This window comes from Oncorhynchus nerka, unplaced genomic scaffold (assembly GCF_034236695.1).
Source record: "Oncorhynchus nerka isolate Pitt River unplaced genomic scaffold, Oner_Uvic_2.0 unplaced_scaffold_1096, whole genome shotgun sequence".
Lineage (NCBI taxonomy): Eukaryota > Metazoa > Chordata > Actinopteri > Salmoniformes > Salmonidae > Oncorhynchus > Oncorhynchus nerka.
The window spans coordinates 140,670-153,169 of NW_027040221.1; the positions used below are offsets into that span (position 1 = coordinate 140,670).

General features: G+C 41.9%; 1 long non-coding RNA gene across 1 annotated transcript in view; it reads right to left on the bottom strand.

The window, feature by feature from the left end:
- Positions 1-11,687: 11,687 nt before the first annotated feature.
- Positions 11,688-12,500, bottom strand: part of LOC135570114 (uncharacterized) — a 4,820-nt gene continuing 4,007 nt past the window's right edge. Inside the window, exon 3 of the long non-coding RNA XR_010463430.1 lies at positions 11,688-12,500. This exon is cut by the window's right edge and continues 1,846 nt beyond it. This is a non-coding gene — a long non-coding RNA (uncharacterized LOC135570114).

Here is a 12,500-nt window from a genome sequence, read left to right on the forward strand (position 1 = left end):
CACTGCCATCTAGTGGTGATTGAAATGAACAGACACACTGCCATCTAGTGGTGAGATTGAAATGAACAGACACACTGCCATCTAGTGGTGATTGAGAGAAACAGACACACTGCCATCTAGTGGTGATTGAGAGAAACAGACACACTGCCATCTAGTGGTGATTGAAATGAACAGACACACTGCCATCTAGTGGTGATTGAAATGAACAGACACACTGCCATCTAGTGGTGATTGAGAGAACAAGACACACCGCATCTAATGGTGATTGAAATGAACAGACACACTGCCATCTAGTGGTGATTGAAATGAACAGACACACTGCCATCTAGTGGTGATTGAGAGAAGCAGAAACACTACCATCTAGTGGTGATTGAGAGAAACAGACACACTGCCATCTAGTGGTGATTGAAATGAACAGACACACTGCCATCTAGTGGTGATTGAGAGAAACAGACACACTGCCATCTAGTGGTGATTGAGAGAAACAGACACACTGCCATCTAGTGGTGATTGAGAGAAACAGACACACTGCCATCTAGTGGTGATTGAGAGAAACAGACACACTGCCATCTAGTGGTGATTGAGAGAAACAGACACACTGCCATCTAGTGGTGATTGAGAGAAACAGACACACTGCCATCTAGTGGTGATTGAAATGAACAGACACACTGCCATCTAGTGGTGATTGAGAGAAACAGACACACTGCCATCTAGTGGTGATTGAGAGAAACAGACACACTGCCATCTAGTGGTGATTGAGAGAAACAGACACACTGCCATCTAGTGGTGATTGAGAGAAACAGACACACTGCCATCTAGTGGTGATTGAGAGAAACAGACACACTGCCATCTAGTGGTGATTGAGAGAAACAGACACACTGCCATCTAGTGGTGATTGAAATGAACAGACACACTGCCATCTAGTGGTGATTGAGAGAAACAGACACACTGCCATCTAGTGGTGATTGAAATGAACAGACACACTGCCATCTAGTGATTGAAATGAACAGACACACTGCCATCTAGTGGTGATTGAAATGAACAGACACACTGCCATCTAGTGGTGATTGAAATGAACAGACACACTGCCATCTAGTGGTGATTGAAATGAACAGACACACTGCCATCTAGTGGTGATTGAAATGAACAGACACACTGCCATCTAGTGGTGATTGAGAGAAACAGACACACTGCCATCTAGTGGTGATTGAAATGAACAGACACACTGCCATCTAGTGGTGATTGAAATGAACAGACACACTGCCATCTAGTGGTGATTGAAATGAACAGACACACTGCCATCTAGTGGTGATTGAGAGAAACAGACACACTGCCATCTAGTGATTGAGAGAAACAGACACACTGCCATCTAGTGGTGATTGAAATGAAACAGACACATCTAGCAGACATCCATCTAGTGGTGATTGAGAGAAACAGACACACTGCCATCTAGTGGTGATTGAGAGAAACAGACACACTGCCACTAGTGGTGATTGAGAGAAACAGACACACTGCCATCTAGTGGTGATTGAAATGAACAGACACACTGCCATCTAGTGGTGATTGAAATGAACAGACACACTGCCATCTAGTGGTGATTGAGAGAAACAGACACACTGCCATCTAGTGGTGATTGAAATGAAACAGACACACTGCCATCTAGTGGTGATTGAAATGAACAGACACACTGCCATCTAGTGGTGATTGAAATGAACAGACACACTGCCATCTAGTGGTGATTGAGAGAAACAGACACACTGCCATCTAGTGGTGATTGAGAGAAACAGACACACTGCCATCTAGTGGTGATTGAAATGAACAGACACACTGCCATCTAGTGGTGATTGAGAGAAACAGACACACTGCCACTAGTGGTGATTGAGAGAAACAGACACACTGCCATCTAGTGGTGATTGAGAGAAACAGACACACTGCCATCTAGTGGTGATTGAAATGAACAGACACACTGCCATCTAGTGGTGATTGAAATGAACAGACACACTGCCACTAGTGCTGATTGAAATGAACAGACACACTGCCATCTAGTGGTGATTGAGAGAAACAGACACACTGCCACTAGTGGTGATTGAAATGAACAGACACACTGCCATCTAGTGATTGAGAGAAACAGACACACTGCCATCTAGTGGTGATTGAAATGAACAGACACACTGCCATCTAGTGGTGATTGAAATGAACAGACACACTGCCATCTAGTGGTGATTGAGAGAAACAGACACACTGCCATCTAGTGATTGAGAGAAACAGACACACTGCCATCTAGTGGTGATTGAAATGAACAGACACACTGCCATCTAGTGGTGATTGAGAGAAACAGACACACTGCCATCTAGTGGTGATTGAAATGAACAGACACACTGCCATCTAGTGGTGATTGAGAGAAACAGACACACTGCCATCTAGTGATTGAGAGAAACAGACACACTGCCATCTAGTGGTGATTGAGAATGAAACAGACACACTGCCATCTAGTGATTGAGATGAAACAGACACACTGCCATCTAGTGATTGAGAGAAACAGACACACTGCCATCTAGTGGTGATTGAAATGAACAGACACACTGCCATCTAGTGGTGATTGAAATGAACAGACACACTGCCATCTAGTGATTGAGATTGAAACAGAACAGACACACTGCCATCTAGTGGTGATTGAGAGAAACAGACACACTGCCATCTAGTGGTGATTGAAATGAACAGACACACTGCCATCTAGTGGTGATTGAGAGAAACAGACACACTGCCATCTAGTGGTGATTGAAATGAACAGACACACTGCCATCTAGTGGTGATTGAAGAAACAGACACACTGCCATCTAGTGGTGATTGAGAGAAACAGACACACTGCCATCTAGTGGTGATTGAGAGAACAGACACACTGCCATCTAGTGGTGATTGAAATGAAACAGACACACTGCCATCTAGTGGTGATTGAAATGAACAGACACACTGCCATCTAGTGGTGATTGAGAGAAACAGACACACTGCCACTAGTGGTGATTGAGAGAAACAGACACACTGCCACTAGTGGTGATTGAAATGAACAGACACACTGCCATCTAGTGGTGATTGAAATGAACAGACACACTGCCATCTAGTGGTGATTGAAATGAACAGACACACTGCCATCTAGTGGTGATTGAAATGAACAGACACACTGCCATCTAGTGGTGATTGAAATGAACAGACACACTGCCATCTAGTGGTGATTGAGAGAAACAGACACACTGCCATCTAGTGGTGATTGAGAGAAACAGACACACTGCCATCTAGTGGTGATTGAGAGAAACAGACACACTGCCATCTAGTGGTGATTGAGAGAACAGACACACTGCCATCTAGTGGTGATTGAGAGAAACAGACACACTGCCATCTAGTGGTGATTGAGAGAAACAGACACACTGCCATCTAGTGATTGAGAGAAACAGACACACTGCCATCTAGTGATTGAGAGAAACAGACACACTGCCATCTAGTGGTGATTGAGAGAAACAGACACACTGCCATCTAGTGATTGAGAGAAACAGACACACTGCCATCTAGTGGTGATTGAGAAAACAGACACACTGCCATCTAGTGGTGATTGAGAGAAACAGACACACTGCCATCTAGTGATTGAGAAAACAGACACACTGCCATCTAGTGGTGATTGAAATGAACAGACACACTGCCATCTAGTGGTGATTGAAATGAACAGACACACTGCCATCTAGTGATTGAGAGAAACAGACACACTGCCATCTAGTGATTGAGAGAAACAGACACACTGCCATCTAGTGGTGATTGAAATGAACAGACACACTGCCATCTAGTGGTGATTGAGAGAAACAGACACACTGCCATCTAGTGGTGATTGAAATGAACAGACACACTGCCATCTAGTGGTGATTGAGAGAAACAGACACACTGCCATCTAGTGATTGAGAGAAACAGACACACTGCCATCTAGTGGTGATTGAGAGAAACAGACAAACTGCCATCTAGTGATTGAGAGAACAGACACACTGCCATCTAGTGATTGAGAGAAACAGACACACTGCCATCTAGTGGTGATTGAAATGAACAGACACACTGCCACTAGTGGTGATTGAAATGAACAGACACACTGCCATCTAGTGATTGAGAGAAACAGACACACTGCCATCTAGTGATTGAGATGAAACAGACACACTGCCATCTAGTGGTGATTGAAATGAACAGACACACTGCCATCTAGTGGTGATTGAGAGAAACAGACACACTGCCATCTAGTGGTGATTGAAATGAACAGACACACTGCCATCTAGTGGTGATTGAGAGAAACAGACACACTGCCATCTAGTGGTGATTGAGAGAAACAGACACACTGCCATCTAGTGGTGATTGAGAGAACAAGACACACCGCATCTAATGGTGATTGAAATGAACAGACACACTGCCATCTAGTGGTGATTGAAATGAACAGACACACTGCCATCTAGTGGTGATTGAGAGAAACAGACACACTGCCATCTAGTGGTGATTGAGAGAACAAGCACACTGCATCTAATGGTGATTGAAATGAACAGACACACTGCCATCTAGTGGTGATTGAAATGAACAGACACACTGCCATCTAGTGGTGATTGAGAGAACAAGACACACTGCCATCTAATGGTGATTGAGAGAAACAGACACACTACCATCTAGTGATTGAAATGAACAGACACACTGTAATCTAGTGATTGAGAGAAACAGACACACTGCCATCTAGTGGTGATTGAGAGAAACAGACACACTGCCATCTAGTGGTGATTGAGAGAAACAGACACACTGCCACTAGTGATTGAGAGACACAGACACACTGCCATCTAGTGGTGATTGAAATGAACAGACACACTGCCATCTAGTGATTGAAATGAACAGACACACTGCCATCTAGTGGTGATTGAAATGAACAGACACACTGCCATCTAGTGATTGAAATGAACAGACACACTGCCATCTAGTGGTGATTGAGAGAAACAGACACACTGCCATCTAGTGGTGATTGAGAGAAACAGACACACTGCCATCTAGTGATTGAGAGAAACAGACACACTACCATCTAGTGGTGATTGAAATGAACAGACACACTGCCATCTAGTGGTGATTGAAATGAACAGACACACTGCCATCTAGTGGTGATTGAAATGAACAGACACACTGCCATCTAGTGGTGATTGAAATGAACAGACACACTGCCATCTAGTGGTGATTGAAATGAACAGACACACTGCCATCTAGTGGTGTTTGAAATGAACAGACACACTGCCATCTAGTGGTGATTGAAATGAACAGACACACTGCCATCTAGTGGTGATTGAAATGAACAGACACACTGCCATCTAGTGGTGATTGAAATGAACAGACACACTGCCATCTAGTGGTGATTGAAATGAACAGACACACTGCCATCTAGTGGTGATTGTGATTGAGAAAACAGCCACACTACCATCTAGTGGTGATTGAAATGAACAGACACACTGCCATCTAGTGGTGATTGAGAGAAACAGACACACTGCCATCTAGTGGTGATTGAGAGAAACAGACACACTGCCATCTAGTGGTGATTGAAATGAACAGACACACTGCCATCTAGTGGTGATTGAGAGAAACAGACACACTGCCATCTAGTGGTGATTGAGAGAAACAGACACACTGCCATCTAGTGGTGATTGAGAGAAACAGACACACTGCCATCTAGTGGTGATTGAGAGAAACAGCCACACTACCATCTAGTGGTGATTGAGAGAAACAGACACACTGCCATCTAGTGGTGATTGAGAGAAACAGACACACTGCCATCTAGTGGTGATTGAAATGAACAGACACACTGCCATCTAGTGGTGATTGAGAGAAACAGACACACTGCCATCTAGTGGTGATTGAGAGAAACAGACACACTGCCATCTAGTGGTGATTGAGAGAAACAGACACACTGCCATCTAGTGGTGATTGAGAGAAACAGCCACACTACCATCTAGTGGTGATTGAGAGAAACAGACACACTGCCATCTAGTGGTGATTGAAATGAACAGACACACTGCCATCTAGTGGTGATTGAAATGAACAGACACACTGCCATCTAGTGGTGATTGAGAGAAACAGACACACTGCCATCTAGTGGTGATTGAAATGAACAGACACACTGCCATCTAGTGGTGATTGAAATGAACAGACACACTGCCATCTAGTGGTGATTGAAATGAACAGACACACTGCCATCTAGTGGTGATTGAGAGAAGCAGCCACACTACCATCTAGTGGTGATTGAAATGAACAGACACACTGCCATCTAGTGGTGATTGAGAGAAACAGACACACTGCCATCTAGTGGTGATTGAAATGAACAGACACACTGCCATCTAGTGGTGATTGAGAGTAACAGACACACTGCCATCTAGTGGTGATTGAGAGAAACAGACACACTGCCATCTAGTGGTGATTGAGAGAAACAGACACACTGCCATCTAGTGGTGATTGAGAGAAACAGACACACTGCCATCTAGTGGTGATTGAAATGAACAGACACACTGCCATCTAGTGGTGATTGAGAGAAACAGACACACTGCCATCTAGTGATGATTGAGAGAAACAGCCACACTACCATCTAGTGGTGATTGAGAGAAACAGACACACTGCCATCTAGTGGTGATTGAGAGAAACAGACACACTGCCATCTAGTGGTGATTGAAATGAACAGACACACTGCCATCTAGTGGTGATTGAGAGAAACAGACACACTGCCATCTAGTGGTGATTGAAATGAACAGACACACTGCCATCTAGTGATTGAAATGAACAGACACACTGCCATCTAGTGGTGATTGAAATGAACAGACACACTGCCATCTAGTGGTGATTGAAATGAACAGACACACTGCCATCTAGTGGTGATTGAGAGAAACAGACACACTGCCACTAGTGGTGATTGAGAGAACAAGACACACTGCCATCTAGTGGTGATTGAAATGAACAGACACACTGCCATCTAGTGATTGAGAGAAACAGACACACTGCCATCTAGTGGTGGTTGAGAGAAACAGACACACTGCCATCTAGTGGTGATTGAAATGAACAGACACACTGCCATCTAGTGGTGATTGAAATGAACAGACACACTGCCATCTAGTGGTGATTGAAATGAACAGACACACTGCCATCTAGTGGTGATTGAAATGAACAGACACACTGCCATCTAGTGGTGATTGAAATGAACAGACACACTGCCATCTAGTGATTGAGAGAAACAGACACACTGCCACTAGTGGTGATTGAGAGAACAAGACACACTGCCATCTAGTGGTGATTGAAATGAACAGACACACTGCCATCTAGTGATTGAGAGAAACAGACACACTGCCATCTAGTGGTGATTGAAATGAACAGACACACTGTCATCTAGTGGTGATTGAAATGAAAAGACACACTGCCATCTAGTGGTGATTGAGAGAAACAGACACACTGCCATCTAGTGGTGATTGAAATGAACAGACACACTGCCATCTAGTGGTGATTGAAACACATTATCAACAGAGTCACATAGTGAAATCAGGTTAATTATACTACATTATCAACAGAGTTACATAGTGAAATCAGATTAATTATACCACATTATCAACAGAGTTACATAGTGAAATCAGGTTAATTATACTACATTATCAACAGAGTTACATAGTGAAATCAGGTTAATTATACCACATTATCAATAGAGTTACATAGTGAAATCAGGTTAATTATACTACATTATCAACAGAGTTACAAAGTGAAATCAGGTTATTATACCATAAAACAGTAGCACTTCAGAATGAACAGCCATTTTATTGCAGAAGAACCATTACAGGTACGGTATATCAACAAATAGATCAGGATAAGACCCAGATGCAGACAGTTGGCAATAACAAGAGTTTATTTACAAAACGAGGGGGTAGGCAAACGACAGGGCAAGCAGAGGTCAGGTGTAGGCAGAGGTCAGGGCAGGCAGAGGTCAGGGCAGGCAGAGGTCAGGGCAGACAGAGGTCAGGGCAGACAGAATGGTCAGTCACCCAGGGCAGTGTGACAAGGTACAGAACAGCAGGGCAGACAGAGGTCAGGGCAGGCAGAGGTCAGGGCAGGCAGAGGTCAGGGCAGGCAGAGGTCAGGGCAGGCAGAGGTCAGGACAGGCAGAGGTCAGGGCAGACAGAGGTCAGGGCAGGCAGAGGTCAGGACAGGCAGAGGTCAGGGCAGACAGAGGTCAGGACAGGCAGAGGTTAGTAATCCAGGGCAGTGTAACAAGGTACAGAACAGCAGGGCAGTCAGAATGGTCAAAACAAGGAGTACAGGAAACCTGCTGGTTGGCTAAAGGAGACAAAACAAACCGGCAACAGACAAACAGGAAACACAGTAATAAATACAGGGATAATGGGGAGAAATGGGTGACACCTGGAGGGGGTGGAGACTCAAGACAGGTGAAACAGATCAGGGTCAGACACCAAACACAGTAATAAATACAGGGATAATGGGGAGACATGGGTGACACCTGGAGGGGGTGGAGACTCAAGACAGGTGACACAGATCAGGGTCAGACACCAAATACTGATCATACATGAAAAGGAGCTCAGGTTGGAGTCATTAAAACTAGTTTACATACACTTAGGTTGGAGTCATTAAAACTAGTTTACATACACTTAGGTTGGAGTCATTAAAACTAGTTTACATACACTTAGGTTGGAGTCATTAAAACTAGTTTACATACACTTAGGTTGGAGTCATTAAAACTAGTTTACATACACTTAGGTTGGAGTCATTAAAACTAGTTTACATACACTTAGGTTGGAGTCATTTAAACTAGTTTACATACACTTAGGTTGGAGTCATTAAAACTAGTTTACATACACTTAGGTTGGAGTCATTTAAACTAGTTTACATACACTTAGGTTGCAGTCATTAAAACTAGTTTACATACACTTAGGTTGGAGTCATTTAAACTAGTTTACATACACTTAGGTTGGAGTCATTTAAACTAGTTTACATACACTTAGGTTGGAGTCATTAAAACCAGTTTATATACACTTAGGTTGGAGTCATTAAAACTAGTTTACATACACTTAGGTTGGAGTCATTAAAACTAGTTTACATACACTTAGGTTGGAGTCTTTAAAACTAGTTTACATACACTTAGGTTGGAGTCATTAAAACTAGTTTACATACACTTAGGTTGGAGTCATTAAAACTAGTTTACATACACTTAGGTTGGAGTCATTAAAACTAGTTTACATACACTTAGGTTGCAGTCATTAAAACTAGTTTACATACACTTAGGTTGGAGTCATTAAAACTAGTTTACATACACTTAGGTTGGAGTCATTAAAACTAGTTTACATACACTTAGGTTGGAGTCATTAAAACTAGTTTACATACACTTAGGTTGGAGTCATTAAAACTAGTTTACATACACTTAGGTTGGAGTCATTAAAACTAGTTTACATACACTTAGGTTGGAGTCATTAAAACTAGTTTACATACAGTTAGGTTGGAGTCATTAAAACTAGTTTACATACACTTAGGTTGGAGTCATTAAAACTAGTTTACATACAGTTAGGTTGGAGTCATTTAAACTAGTTTACATACACTTAGGTTGGAGTCATTAAAACTAGTTTACATACACTTAAGTCATTTAAACTAGTTTACATACACTTAGGTTGCAGTCATTAAAACTAGTTTACATACACTTAGGTTGGAGTCATTTAAACTAGTTTACATACACTTAGGTTGGAGTCATTTAAACTAGTTTACATACACTTAGGTTGGAGTCATTAAAACCAGTTTATATACACTTAGGTTGGAGTCATTAAAACTAGTTTACATACACTTAGGTTGGAGTCATTAAAACTAGTTTACATACACTTAGGTTGGAGTCTTTAAAACTCGTTTTTCAACCACACAACCCCAAGCATACTTGATGACCACAATGACCCCAAGCATACTTCCAAAGTTGTGGCAAAATGGCATAAGGAAAACAAAGTCAAGGTATTGGAGTGGCCATCACAAAGCCTTGACCTCAACCCTGTAGAAAATGTGTGGGAAGAACTGAAAAAGCGTGTGCGGGCAAGGAGGCCCACAAACCTGACTCAGTTACACCAGCTCAGGAGGAATGGGTCAAAATTCACCCAATTTATTGTGGGAAGCTTGTGGAAGGCGACTCGAAACGTTTGACCCAAGTTATTCAATTTAAAGGCAATGCTACCAAATAGTAATTGAGTGTATGTAAACTCCTGACCCACTGGTAATGTGATGAAAGAAATTTAAAGTTGAAATAAATCTTCCTCTCTGCTATTATTCTGACATTTCACATTCTTATAATACATTGGTGAACCTAACTGACCTAAATCAGGGAATTTTTACTTGGATTAAATGTCAGGAATTGTGAAAAACTGAGTACTTGGCCAAAGTGTATGTAAACTTCAGACTTCAACTGTATATCACCTTCCGTTTCGTTGAATTAACTTAATAATGATTACGACCACAGTAACTGCCTTGACAATAGTGGAACAAGCTTGTGTTTATAAGGGCAGATATTGACTATGGATGGTTTTGTGGAGGCAGACTAGAAAACAATCTGATTACCAACCTCAACATTTAACAAAAACATTGAACAACATGTGGAGAGACTCGAAGATCTTGCTGCTGGATTTGCTGCTCAGCTCAGAAGTGGAAACAGTTTGTCTCCAAACAGAGGGACAGAGGTCCAGTCGTTGACCAATCCAGAGTCATTAGCACAGGTGTTTAGCGTGGCTTTCTCTAGCAACTGTTTCTTTACTGTTTTGTAGAATCTAAAGTGGTCAAATGTCAAGTGAACAGGTATTAATACAAACATAATCTTTAATCTTATAACCGACGTCCCGAGTCAGCACTTTGAAGATAGTTATTCTATGTATAAAACCCCTTAGCTTCTAAAACCACACCCCTTAGTTTCTAAAACCACACCCCTTAGTTTCTAAAACCACACCCCTTAGTTTCTAAAACCACACCACACCCCTTAGCTTCTAAAACCACACCCCTTAGTTTCTAAAACCACACCCCTTAGTTTCTAAAACCACACCCCTTAGTTTCTAAAACCACACCCCTTAGCTTCTAAAACCACACCCCTTAGTTTCTAAAACCACACCCCTTAGTTTCTAAAACCACACCCCTTAGCTTCTAAAACCACACCCCTTAGTTTCTAAAACCACACCCCTTAGTTTCTAAAACCACACCCCTTAGCTTCTAAAACCACACCCCTTAGTTTCTAAAACCACATCCCTTAGTTTCTAAAACCACACCCCTTAGTTTCTAAAACCACACCCCTTAGCTTCTAAAACCACACCCCTTAGCTTCTAAAACCACACCCCTTAAGCTTCTAAAACCACACCCCTTAGTTTCTAAAACCACACCCCTTAGCTTATAAACCACACCCCTTAACCTTCAACCTCTGGTTATGTGTCTCTATCATCCTCTAAAGCCACACCCTCTTTGTAATTAAGCCACACCCCTTCACATCTAAGCCACACCCTCAAATACATCTGAAAGGTTTGCTGGATAATTTGTCAAACCAAAAACCATGACTTTGTACTCAGAGACTTTAATTTTAAGGGGAGACAAAACACAATTAAATAAAATCTAATTAAACTGAATCAATATTTATTCAGCTTCATTAACACATATCAATACACTTTCAAAGGGAAGACAAGGAACATTCTCAAATACAGTTAAAAACTAAAAATATATCAAGAGCTATTTAACCATATTCCTTGAGCTTAAAAACATTTTCTAACTCACTATTGTATTTTTATTAAAAGGCAACAACTAAAACAATAAAAAAATAAACACAACAACAAAATATTGACTCGTCAAATTTTAAAACTGTTGTTCACATCTTGCCCTCCCAGCTACATTGGTACATTGATGGCTGATATAGGTCTCACACTCTATTGGTATTGATGGCTGTTATAGGTCTCACACTCTATTGGTATTGATGGCTGATATAGGTCTCACACTCTATTGGTATTGATGGCTGTTATAGGTCTCACACTCTATTGGTATTGATGGCTGATATAGGTCTCACACTCTATTGGTATTGATGGCTGATATAGGTCTCACACTCTATTGGTATTGATGGCTGATATAGGTCTCACACTCTATTGGTATTGATGGCTGTTATAGGTCTCACACTCTACTGGTATTGATGGCTGATATAGGTCTCACTCTGCTGGTATTGATGGCTGTTATAGGTCTCACACTCTACTGGTATTGATGGCTGATATAGGTCTCACTCTGCTGGTATTGATGGCTGTTATAGGTCTCACACTCTACTGGTATTGATGGCTGATATAGGTCTCACTCTGCTGGTATTGATGGCTGTTATAGGTCTCACACTCTACTGGTATTGATGGCTGATATAGGTCTCACACTCTACTGGTATTGATGGCTGATATAGGTCTCACTCTGCTGGTATTGATGGC